The 12967-nt window shown below is 31.6% G+C and overlaps 1 pseudogene; it reads left to right on the top strand.

Annotated features, from left to right (window-relative positions):
* Positions 1-539: 539 nt before the first annotated feature.
* Positions 540-12767, top strand: LOC122147314 (annotated as a pseudogene).
* Positions 12768-12967: the final 200 nt, after the last annotated feature.

Raw genomic sequence — 12967 nt, 5'->3', positions numbered from 1 at the left:
AAAGGTAATTGCGATAATTAAACTTAATTTATCTAACTATTCATGTTATTTATTATTTTTTTTTTTTTACATTTCTAAGTTTATATCTCACAATTTGGAGACTGAGATACAAAGTCAGAATTGAGAGATAAAAACTCAGAATTGGGAGATGTAAACTCTTAATTTCAGAAAAAAAAAAGTGAAAAAAAAAAAAGATGTAAACTTAGAACTCTGAGATAAAAAAGTGAGAGTAGCAAGATATAAACTCAGAATTGCGAGGAAAAAAAAATCAGAATTGTTAGATAAAAAGTTGCAATTTATTACATGGTGGCAAAAGAAAACAACAACTGAGGTGAGGTGTAAACTCAGAACCTGTATCAAATAAATGGTCTGCATTGCAAGATAAAAATTCTGAATTTATTCTGTGATCTAAAAAGAACAGAATTGCAAGATGAAACATAACAATGTCTATATTTAAAATTAAATAGTTCCTGTGCATTTATTAATTTATCAGTTAAGCATTCATTATCACAAAATAAACCCATGTATGGTGACTTAAGATGGCAAATGACTGTAAAACGCAGTGTCCACCTCTGCTAGGTGTGGGTCAGACTACTATGGTGAAGAAGTGTGTGATGCCGGGTGCTCGGCCCGGTTGCCCCCTCTGTCTGTGGTTTCTACACGGAGGAGGTCTGAGAGCGAGGCAGGAGACTGGGCTTTGATGTGGTCAGGCTCATAGGGGACAGAGGATGGCTGTCCAGGCTCAGGTATCGCCTCTCCATCAGTCAGCCACTGCTCTTGTGTTTGTGCTGCTGTTGTCTCCATTAACACACTCCTCTGTGTTTGATCCAGAGCTCAATCCGCCGCCGGGGGACGTGAAAGCAGGCTCGGACAGTACGTGGTCCATCTCCAGTCATTTTGAGAGTCTCGTGCTGTAGTAATGATGAATGAATGGATTTTTTATGTATTTTATTTCATTTCAGTTAACTTGGTATTTTATTTTAATGTTTTCGCCATTTTCATTTGTTTTCTTTATGAACTATATATTTTTATTTAAATTTTGTTTATGTTAGTGCAATCAGTTAAAACTAAATGAATGTATGGATGATGTTTACAACAAAAATGCATGCTATTGGGTTCATCATTTAGTGAAGTGAATCTAAACTGATGTATGATATACACTAAAATAAAATTGGTTTAGGATTTACTTTAAAACAGGAGGGAACTATGTTTAACTATGATAGGAAATCAAATTATATTAAAACTAAAACGTTTTTGTTGTTACTTGAAATAGCAAGATAAACGTTAACTGAATAAAAAAAAATGAAAAATTTATTTCAACCAAACTTTTTTTTATTTTTAGCTTTATTTAATAACCAAACCTGATTTAATATTTTTTTATATATTTTATTTAGTTAACGTTTATTTTAAGTAACAGGAGATGTTTGGGTCATTTTTATAAGTTTATTTTTAATATTTTTTTTTTATTCATTTATATTTTTGTAAGTTATGTTAATAACATTACAATTTAAACTAAAACCGTAAATATTTTTGTTACTTGAAATAAATTTAACATTAACTGGAATAAAAAAAAACTGATTTCAAACTATTTTAGTTTATTTTAATTTAGTTTAACTTGATTTAATAAAATAACTAAAACTGTATAGACATTTTAAACTTCTAAAATGACAGAAACATACTACAAACAGAAATATAATAATAAAAGGCAATGTTTTTTTCAAATATTAATAAAAAATGAATAAACTAGTTTTTGAACAGTTTTTACTCAGAATGACTAAAACGACAAGTAAGGACAGAAATTAGACATTAAAATTTAAAGTACAAAGACTGAAATAGTGTTTTCTTGGTAAACATACTCAAATAATTGTTTTGTTGTTTACAACTTAAAAAAACTAATAACTACAGGGAAAGTCTCTGGCCCGACTTTGAAAAACACAAAAGATTTTAGCAGGATCTTTACAATGAATCTTTGAAAGCCTCAAAAACTATACAAAAAAAAGTGTTTTGTGTCTTTCAGCTCCAGAAATAACAAACAAAGCATGATGAAAGTAGTCCGTTGGGTGCCTTATGATGCATACAAATGTTGTGAACCCACACAATTGCTTTATTGTGAGGAAATTTCAGTTATCATTCACAGGAAAATGTATCAATCTCCAGTTTATGAGTCGGTTCTTTTTCAGTTCTGCACTTTCATAAGCAGACACATATGATCTCTCTGTGACCCACAGTCATTCATTTGCTGAAGTGAGAACACGGAGAGTCTTCATCTGCATAAATCTGGGATAGTTAGAGTCGGATTTACTGAATACGAGCCCTTATGAGTGCACTTCACTTTTATTAAACACTTCATTGAGATATGATCATATATTTATTTGTATTTTGAATTACGTTTTATTTTCATATTTTTCATTTTAAGTTCAGTTAAAATTTTAAGGTAATTTTGTTTTGTAATTTTTATTATTTTTAGGGTTTTTAAATGTCTTTATCTTTTTACATTTTTTTATTCATTTTTATTTTAATTTTCCTTTTAGTTATGTTAGTAAATTGTTAAACTAAATTTATTTAAATGAAAAATTTTACCCTGCGCTAACTCTGCTTTTTTTATTATTATTTGTTTAATAGATTTTTACTTACTAACAAAACCTAAAAAACAGATATAAATATTATATCCTGTGTAGTGTGTCTTCTGGTATTTTTATTAATTTCAATAACCTTTGAGCTTATTTAAAGTAACAGAGAGTATTATATTTAGTTTATTTTATTGTTTGTTTTGTGTTAGAATGTCAGTTAAAAAACAAAATGAAATTGGAAATGGTACCTAGCACCTAGCTGAAACTATTTTTAAAAAACAAAAAATATTTTTTACTTAAAACACACCAGAGCAAACACTGGTATAAGTTTTTTAAGCGTTTAAAAATTTTTCATTTTTGTTTGCTTTTGCGTTTATGTGAGGTACTAGAAGTCAGACTTAGAACAATGAGGAAATGTTCCAAACTAGGAAATAGCAATAGAATGATTTTTTAATTATTAACAAACAACATATACCAGAAGCCTATTAATTATGTTTATTTATATATATTTTTAATAATAGTATTTTTGTCAGTTAAGTTAAAGTAACAGGTCTAAATATATATATTTTATAATCTTTATTTCAGTTTTTGTTTTGTTGGGCGGTTTTTATTTTATTTTTTTTATGATGCTTTTCATTAACACAGCATAACATACCAGAACCACAAAGGGTTTGTTTATTGTTTTATATTAAGTAATTTAATGTAATGTCAGTTAACTTTATTTTTAAGTAACGGATATGTTTTGTGTGTTTTGTATTTTTAAAATAAATTTTAAGTGTATATTGTAAAATAAAGTTGTGGTTTTTTTTTTTTATAATGTGTTAAAATTTGGATAAATTTTAGTTCAAGTCTGGCATGATGTATATTAATATGCAGATGTGTGAATGGGATTTGAGAGCTGTGAAGATTATTAGATTAAGATTAGATTAAATGTTTTTGGTCACTTTTAGAATTTAGCAGCCACGGGTCACGGTCAATGAAAGAAAGAAAATTATACAGGTTTGAAACAACACGAGGGCTATTAAACGAATATTTCCTTGAAGACGTGTTCCACATCATGTTTCTTGCTGAGATTTGAGTTTCATTATCTGCTGTCCTTATGGAGCAGATGCGGGAGGGATGCAGGAGGCTGTTTGTCATCGATGAGATCAGAAAGATGGAGCTGTTCAGCCGTGTGGTGAGACAGACGCTGGACGCTCCTCCAGCTGCTCCATCCTGGGCACCATCCCTGTTCCTGCAGTGAAACCTCTCGCGCTTGGTGGAGGAAGTGCGCAGCCGACAGGACTACTTCGTTCAGTTACGTATTGCTAGGCTTTCGGACGATGCATTGGTCCATCTCCAGTGGTTTTTTATTGTTTATATTTTTAATTTTATTATATTTTTACATTAAATGTTAATACTTTTAACTTAAGTAATAAATATATTTTAATTTATTTTTTTGTTTTTTTAAATGATTGTGTTTTTTTTTTGTAAATTAATTTTTTTAAATTTTATATATTTTTTAATTGGTTTTTTTTTTAAATGTGTTTTTTTACTATTGTTATGTGATTTTAGTTTAAATTATTAATTGTTTTTTATTTTTTATTTTTATATAAATTTGTAATATAATTTTTTTTTTTAGTTAATTATTTTAATTTTTTTAACTAATTTAAATTTTAATTTTTTTTTTTTATAAAGGTTATAAATTTTTTGGGTAATTTATTGCTTTGTTTTTTCTTTTTTTTTTTTTTTAATGTTGTTTTATTTTTTATAAAGTCTATCAATTGTGTATTTTTTTTTAATTGTTGTCAGTATGTTGTAAGTTTTCTGTTTTAATTTTGTTTTTTTTTTTTGGTTATAAGTTTTTAAGTGCTTTTAGTTTATTAAGTTTAAAAAGTAAATTTTTTATGTAATTATTTTGAAATTTTTTTATTAGTTTATAAGTTTATTTTAAGTTTTAATTTCGTAAAAATTTGTTATTTTAATATTATTTTTTTTTGTTTTGTAATTTTTTTATTTAATACAGTTATTTAATATGTTTTGTTAATTTTTTTAGACTTTATTATAAAGTAATATGTAATTTTTATATTTTTTTTCATTTTTGTTAACTGTTTAGTTGTTAAAGGTTTACATTTTTTTTTTGTTAGTATATTTGTATATTCAAAATTTATTTTTTTTTTTTAATTTGTTATTTATTTTGTATTTATAAGTTTTTTTTTAGTTTTTTTTTTTTATGATTAATAATTTTTGGTTTTAATAATAAAAAGTCAAGTTTTTTATGATATGTAATTATATTGACCTTAATTTAGTTTGTTTTTGTTATTTATTTATGTAATGTTGTTTGTTTTTTTTTGTTTAGTACATCATTTATTTTTTTAATCATTTACTTAAATTTTGTTATGTGGCCTATTTTTTAAAAAATTTTTTATAAAGTTTTTTTTTTTTACAATCTATTAGTAATTAAATTTTAATTTATTTTTTAATTAAATGTATTATTTATTATAATTCAATTTTTATTTTTTTAATGTTTTTAAGCAAATTTAAGTAGTTCTGTTGGCTTCTTGTTTTATACAAAGTGTTGTGCAAACCACCACAAATGGCCTTTATGTGAGAAATTTCAGTTCTCATTACACAGGAACAAACATTTGTCATAATTAACTCGCCAGTTTATGAGTCAGGAGTCTTATTTCAGTTTTTAAAGGAACTTTCATAAGCACCACCACGATATGTACTCTACTTTGACCCCACAGTCATGACATTGCTGACATGAGGACAAAAAAACGGCGGAGTTTTTCATCATTTAATCCATCTGTGATAGATTATGAGTTTGATTGTAACTGAATACCTTAGACCTTTGAGATGCATACTTAATGTGTAGTAAAACTATCAATTGAGAATATTGAAATTGTTAATATATTAGGTTTATTACGTATTTTGAATTTCGGTTTTATATTTTTCATAGTTTTCATTTTAAGGTTCAGTTACAATTTTAGTAATTTTGTTTTGTATTTTTTATTAGTTTTAGGGTTTTTTGAATGGTCTTTCTCTTTTTAATTTTGTTATGGCATTTTTATTTGAATTTTTCCTTTAAGTTATGTTATAAATTTGTAAAACTAAATGTTAATAGACAAAATTTATACCCTGGCAGATAACTGATTTTTTTATTATTATTGTTTTAATAGGATTTTTTTTTTTCACAGTACTAACAAACAAAAAACCTCATATAAAATATTATATCCTGGGGTTAGTTCTGGTATATTTTTAGTTAATCTTCAAATAAAACTTTTAGCCTTATTTAAATAACAGAGATATTATTTTATTTTTATTGTATTTTTTGTTTGTTGGTTTAGAATGTCAAATTTAAAAAACAATATGAAAATTGCAATGTTACCTAGCCAACTAGCTGAAATAATTTGTTGGAAAAAAAAAAAAATATTTTTTACTTCAAAACACACCCAGAGAACACATGGTTATAAGTTGTTTGAGGCGTTAAAATTTTCATTTTGTTTTGGCTTGTAGTTATGTTTAGTACAGTCAAGTCAAAATTAGAAAAATGAGAAATGTTCCCATGAAATAGCTGAAATAGAAATAGTATTGATTTTTCATTATTAAAAAACAAAATATACCAGAACCTGATTTAATTATTTATTTATATATATTTTTAATAATAGTATTTTTTTGAAATAGTATTGATTTTTCATTATTAAAAAACAAAATATACCAATATATATAATATTATATCATATATTATATATGTGTATCATATATATATCGATATACTATAGGTATACAGGTATATATATATAATCTAATATAATCATTATTAATCTTTATTTCAGTTTTTGTTTTGTTAGGGCTTGCTTTTTTTTTTTTTTATTGATGCTCATTAACAACAATAACATACCAGAACCACAAAGGGTTTACATTTATTTTTTATATTTTAGTAATTTTTTGTATTTCAGTTAACTTTTATTTTAAGGAACGGAGATTGTTTTGGGTTGTTTTTAGGTTTTAGTTAACGATGATAACCCTGATGCACGTAACGCCAATAATGAAGAGACGTTATCAACACCAAGAAACTATACGGACTAACGCAGAAGGTTCTGGCACGTCAGTTGATGACAAACACTCAGTTTCAAGTCTGGCAGATGTATTATTAATATGTAGATGTTGGTGAAGCGGATTTGAGAGCTGTGAAGAAATTATTAGATTAAGATTTAGATTATTAAATGTTTTTGGTCACTTTTAGCATCTTATCAGCCACGGGTCACGGTCGTATGTTCAATGAAGAAAGAAATTTATACGGGGTGGGGTGTGTGGGAAACAATAGTGGGACGGGCTATTAAGACGAATATTTACTTGAAGACGTGTTCCACATCTTGTTTCTTGCTGAGATTGAGTTTCACTGTCTTGCTGTCCTTATGGAGCAGGGCGGGCGGGATTGCAGGAGGCGGTTTGTCATCAACTGAGATCGAAAGATGGAGCTGTTCAGCCGTGTGGTGCAGCACAGACGCTGGACGTCCCTCCAGCTGACTCCATCCTGGGCACCATTCCAATGTTCCTAAAGGAAAACGCTCTCGCGTGGTGGAGGAACGTGCGCGGCCGGACAGGACGTCAAGCTATTTACTGGTTTTACGTCACTCACGTTTTTCGCAAACAAACTTCCTTATCGCTCGTTAAATTATCATGAAAACCCACTCACAACATGTGGCAGAGAGATGCTGCAGATCACTAGATGCTAAAGAAATACTTCGTTCTTGTCATTTTCCTATTTCAAAGAATTTATATGACCCTATGATGCATTTAACAGATATTTAGGCCTAAATGTAAGATTTACGTATTTGAATTGCATATAACATCTTTCTCTTAATTTGGATTATACTTAATCCTCAATGTGATGCAAGATTGGTCATCCCATACCATAGAGAAATGAAAACTGGCCAGATTTCTGTAACAGTACTATAACCTGAAGTATTTTTCATGTTGTGGTTTGAACGTGTCAGTCTCATGCATTTTAAACTGACTGAATATTGCATGCTCCAAAGCCATTATTAAACCATGTTAATCCTTAAACTGTAAAACTGTAAATGCTTCAGGTTTTATAATAGTTATTTCCTAACTATAGTTCAATAAAGGAAGGAACAACCTGGAACTATCCGGAATTTTTTACATTTTTAATTGAAAAAAGTAACTTTTTTTTTTTCTTTTTTATTTATTTTGTTGTTGTCATTTTTATATCGCCAGGCCTTGCAAAAGAAACTGTACATACAGATAACTAAATGTGATGTACTATAAAACTAACCATGTCATATTTAAATACACAATTCTATAACCAGGTTTCTATCAGCTATACTTTTAAATATTGTAGTATCTTTTAACTTTTTGTTTATTTTTACTGAATACATCCATTATTTTAACAAATAACAGGTTTTTTTTTTTTATTCTAAGCAATTTGAATAAATGCAGTTCTGAAAGATGATTTTACAAATAAAATCAAGTAGATGCACATATTTAATAATGGACACTTGGTTTGAGTATTTTGTAGTCTAATGCACAAAGTTATTGTTTATTATTTTTTATTATTAATTATTATAAAGATCATTATAGAATATTATTATACATATTTATTATAGAATTACAATCGTGTAATACACCTATATTTATATTGTTTATAGATTTATGATATATTTCACAACACACATTAATATATTTATTAACATTAACATATTATTAACAATTCAACAGATTACACTGATTGTCGCTTTCTTCGAAGCAAGTTTAAATGAACACATTTTGAATAGAATGAGCACAATGCAGATAGTTAATAATAAACTTTTTTTGTTGGCATTGTGGTTTTAGTTTGTTTCAGAAAATGTGATGCGTTATCATTTATTGCATGACTTGACAAATATGCATCAAATTACGTTTATTAGTTTAATGCTAAAAACTGCGCGTAATTCACAATGTATGGGAATTTTATATGCAATCCAAATACATAAATCTTAAATTTTAGGGCTACAAATATTTTGTAAATCAAGGCTAATTTTCATCCCCACAATTCCTTAAAATATATACACGATTTGCATGCTGCGTCTTCTACACACAGAGGAAAGTGGAAGTGTGGCTACATTTGAGGGTTCATCCGTGAGTCAACCAGGACATGTTGTCTAGACCAGCAGGTTGATGAATCCCAGACGTGTGGAAACATTCGAGTGTGTGGTTTACATGTGTTTGTGTGCTGATATGATGGATGATAATTTCCCCTGGAAACAGAATTCCCTCATTGTTTGGTCTGTGTGGAATCTGCACCCACATCAACAGAAGCTCCACAGAATTCAAACTCGTGATATTCACTAAATTCTATGCATTCCAGCACCAACATCAGTGTTCATAACTGCAAAGGTTTTGAGGGGAAAAAGGTACTTCAAAAATGTAAAAAACAATACTAGTTTATAATGCTGTCCGAAGCTCAGTTAGATCTACAGATTCCACAGACTATCAGTGTATCAAACTTACAAACAATTAGGAGATCCCCTGTTCCATGATTATATTCTCAAAACGACGGTTTGAATTCCATCATCATTCAACTTTGTTGTCATGTTTCAAGTTTAGCTTCATGTCAGTATAGTTTCTACAGTCATGGAAAACCTGGAGAGTTTTTAAATTGTATGCATGCATGCTTATTTAATTAATTTTTGAAACAATCGTTAAAATTTCTAATGTCTTTTTAAAAAAAAAAAAAATTATTACTCATATTACATTTTTTTTTCTTTTTTCAAAATTGTCCTTTTTTAATTGCCATTATATTTTTCTAGTTATTGGTCCACTAGAACTTGCTCTTTGTGAGTTCAAACTATATAAAATGACGTTTTAAAGTCTTATCTTGTCCTTCCACAGATCACAAAGGAAACCAGAGACGTGATCTTTGATGACATTGTGTCTGCTGTACAAGAGTGCCTGAAGTAAACGAGGAGGAGCGTATGTTTTCTGATAATATATTTTTGTAATTAATTTTCATTTTTGTTTGCCAAGCAGCCCTCCGGGAGCTCCATTCGTTCAGTATAGTGCAGCGTGTCAGACGTGTGTAATGTATGCGTGTGATTAAACCTCTCTCTCGTAACGGATGGAGCTCTGCATTATTGATTGGGAGCGAGCGTGAGAGACTGTGGATGAAGATGTCCTGGAGGAGCGACTGAGATGAACAGGGGTGATGCCCTGCCAACACTCGTCAGCCCTTAAATGTTTTCAGCGGGACAGAGAGGCCGCAACCTTTCCTCGAGAGCTTCCTGCATGTACGTTTCCCATTAAACAGGAAAATAAATTCATATTTGAGAGGACAACACTGTCAGGCTTCCAGATGTTTTATTTCTTTTTTACCATAAATATGGAAACGTGTGCATGAATGTGCAAAAAAAGAATGTACTGTTTAACCGTTGTATGATATGTTATTTTATATTATTCACTGAAAACTAAATCTACTCAAATTAGATTTGAGCTACAGCTTTTGAAAGAATAGCAACTTGTATTTTAACTTAAATTTGGTCCCTGGTCCCTATTTTCAACCAGCAATTCTGGAAATCAACTTTAAAGGTATAATTCACCTGAAAAATATAATTCTATCATCATTTATTCCCACTCAAGTTGTTCCAAACCTGTATGAGTTTCTATCTTCTGTTGAACACAAAAGAAGATATTTTGAAGAATGTCGGTGACCAAACAGTTGCTGGAAGCCATTGTCGTCTATAGTATTTTTAATGTACTATGGAAGTCAAGAGCTACCAGCAACTGTTTGAAAATTGGACATGTTTGGAACAATATGGTGAGTTATTTTTTGTTTTTCATGAACATAAATCATTCCTTAAATAAATGCATGCAATATTAGTAGAAAAAAGTGCCCAATGGCCAGTGCAATGCTATTAATCTCTCCACAACAACTGTGTTTACACTTTATATTGTTTGATCCCAATGTAATCATTTTTACTAATAACTAATAACTTTTTTTTTTTCAAAAGGGACTTAGGCACCAAGGTTTGTAACAATATGGTGAGTAAATGATAACAGAATTGTCTGTTTTTGATCATTCCTTTAAAAATATTGACATTAATGCATGCAATTCTATCAGACAATGCAAAAAATTAAATGCTAGTAATCTAACCACAACAGCTGTTTACACGTTAAAATGTTTCATCTCACATTAAAATCTGAAGCAGTCCTTTTAAAAAAGGGGGGATTGTGTATGTAGAGCCAGTTAAAGCTATAGTGTTACTGAGAAACAGTCACTATGATGATTATGCTCTTTTGTGAAATCAAATTAAAAATTAATCTCTCTTCATTTGCATTAATTAGTGAAGATTCCCTCTTAGATGTGCTGCGATCAGACCTCATCAGAGAAACTGGATTGTGCTTTTGTCTGAATTGTGGTTGGAGTTTCTGCAGGACTGGGGTCTAGAGATGAACAGGGTCAGCTGGTAAAGCGCTCTTTCCAAATGCAAAGGAAGGAGAAAAGGCCAGTGCCAGGCCAGACGTGCGTCACAGACGATTGTGTGCCAGTTCCATCTCTGCATTGACGTCCACTATCAGGCAGTGGAACAAGTGCAGCTCTCTGACAGATGAATCATTTGCTGAACTCTGTTTTAGCGTTTATAATCATCATATTCTTAGTTACTGCTCATATGGTCTTAAACTAGCATGTATGAGGTTTCAAATGTCTTTCATAGCCCATTTTGCTTAAAAAGTTGCAGTTGCTATGGTGTTATGGGTGGTTGCTAGGTCGTTGCTATGCAGTTGCTATGGTGTTCTGGCCTGGATGGTTGCTAGGCTGTTGCTAGGGTGTTCTGGGTGGTTGCTAGGTTGTTGCTATGCACTTGCTAGAGTGTTCTGGGTGGTTGCTAGGTTGTTGCTATGCTTTTGCTAGGGTGTTGCTATGCAGTTACTAGGGTGTTCTGGGTGGTTGCTAGGTCATTGCTATGCATTTGCTAGGGTGTTGCTATGCAGTTGCTAGGGTGTTCTGGGTGGTTGCTAGGGTGCTATGCATTTGCTAGGGTGTTGCTATGCACTTGCTAGAGTGTTCTGGGTGGTTGCTAGGTTGCTATGCATTTGCTAGGGTGTTGCTATGCAGTTGCTAGGGTGTTCTGGGTGGTTGCTAGGTCGTTGCTATGCATTTGCTAGAGTATTATTGGTGGTAACTAGGGTGTTGCTGTGGTTTTCGGGTTTTTTTTGTTGCTAGAATGTTGCTATGCATTTTCTAAGGCATTCTGGGGGGCTGTTAGTGTGTTGCTGTGTGATTGCTAGGATATTTTGGGCGGTTTCCAGGGTGTTGCTATGCAGTTGCTAGGGTGTTCTGGGTGGTTGCTAGGTTGCTATGCATTTGCTAGGGTGTTGCTATGCAGTTGCTAGGGTGTTCTGGGTGGTTGCTAGGTCATTGCTATGCATTTGCTAGGGTGTTGCTATGCAGTTGCTAGGGTGTTCTGGGTGGTTGCTAGGTCGTTGCTATGCAGTTGCTAGAGTATTATTGGTGGTAACTAGGGTGTTGCTGTGGTTTTCTGGGTGTTTGTGTTGCTAGAATGTTGCTATGCAGTTTCTAAGGCATTCTGGGGGGCTGTTAGTGTGTTGCTGTGTGATTGCTAGGATATTTTGGGTGGTTTCCAGGGTGTTGCTATGCAGTTGCTAGAGTATTCTGGGTGGGTGCATTGCTAGAATATTGCTATTCAATTTCTAAGGCATTCTAAAGGGCTGTTACTATGACTGTGTTGCTATATGATTGCTAGGATGTTTTGGGTGGTTGCCAGGGTGTTGCTATGGAGTTTGCTAGGGTGTTTTGATTGATTGCTAGGTTGATGCTAAGCAGTTGCTAGGGTGTTTTAGCATGTAATAAACATAATATTCCTAGTTCAAATAGCATGTATGGGATCTCACAACACGTATTAAAAGTCAAATGACATTCACACCCCATTTTGCTTACAAATTCTGACAATGTAAAAAGTTTTAAAACATGGCTTTTAAAGAACACGGCCATCGTCATGTCCGGTGTTCCTCCTTAAATATCACTGAACATCAAAACAGGTTTATAATGTTTCTGAATCACAGTGAGTGTGTGTTTGTTCCAGGTCATATGAAGGTGAAGGGCTGCAGAGGGCCAGACAGATTGAGAAGGGGATTGTGGGTAGGGTTGTGGCCATCAGGGGACTGGTGAGGGTCACCCTGTTGCTGTTTTCTTAAAGGCGGTGCCAATCGCCCACAGTGGCAGCACAGATGGATTACATAATAGCACTGACGGGGGCCGTGCCAACCCACTGCGGCAGAGATCACCGACCCTATATGCATTTGTCTTCCAAGATTTATCCCTTTAACTAACCTCACGTCATCTTTCATAACCAACCAGTGCATGACATGTTCCTTGGGAAATCAGTTTAACCATG

The sequence above is a fragment of the Cyprinus carpio genome, chromosome A13, assembly GCF_018340385.1.
Source record: "Cyprinus carpio isolate SPL01 chromosome A13, ASM1834038v1, whole genome shotgun sequence".
NCBI lineage: Eukaryota > Metazoa > Chordata > Actinopteri > Cypriniformes > Cyprinidae > Cyprinus > Cyprinus carpio.
This window is presented reverse-complemented; position numbering and strand designations above follow the sequence as displayed.